The sequence below is a fragment of the Lipotes vexillifer genome, unplaced genomic scaffold (assembly GCF_000442215.2).
Source record: "Lipotes vexillifer unplaced genomic scaffold, Lipotes_vexillifer_v1.1 scaffold451, whole genome shotgun sequence".
In the NCBI taxonomy this organism is placed as follows: Eukaryota; Metazoa; Chordata; class Mammalia; order Artiodactyla; family Lipotidae; genus Lipotes; species Lipotes vexillifer.
This window is the reverse complement of record NW_006795989.1, coordinates 767771-768148: the sequence shown is the minus strand read 5'-3', so window position 1 is coordinate 768148 and position 378 is coordinate 767771. Positions and strand designations below refer to the sequence as shown.

At 73.5% G+C, this 378-nt stretch overlaps 1 protein-coding gene across 1 annotated transcript in view; it reads left to right on the top strand.

Annotated features, from left to right (window-relative positions):
- Positions 1-24: 24 nt before the first annotated feature.
- The window catches only part of CAPRIN1 (cell cycle associated protein 1), a 35777-nt gene continuing 35423 nt past the window's right edge, over positions 25-378 (top strand). Inside the window, exon 1 of the mRNA XM_007468078.1 lies at positions 25-260. The gene's annotated coding sequence lies outside the window, so the exon portion shown is untranslated. The remainder of the gene's footprint in view (positions 261-378) is intronic.

Genomic DNA, 378 nt, shown 5'->3' with positions numbered 1-378 from the left:
CAGGCGTTCGCGCCGGACAGCCCGAGCGGCCGCGAAGGCCCCCGCCCGCCGCTTCTCCCGCCCCCTCCGCCCCAGAGGGCTGGCTACCTAAGTCCCTCCCGCTCCCGGCTCTCCGCCTCACTAGCAGCGGCTCTCGGTGCAGCGGGGACCGGGCGCAGCGGCCTGAGCCCAAGGAGCGCACGACACTGCTCGGAACGCACCGCCACCCTTGCCCCTTCAGCCGCTCACTCGGGATCTCCAGCGGCCTCCGCGCGTGCACGGTGAGCGCCACCCCGGACCAAGGCGCTGAAGGGGAAGCGGGCCGCTGCCCGGAGTGTCCTTTACCTCCGGATCGGCTGGATCTTCGCGAGGGGCTCGCTCCTCAAGTCTCCCCCCCCC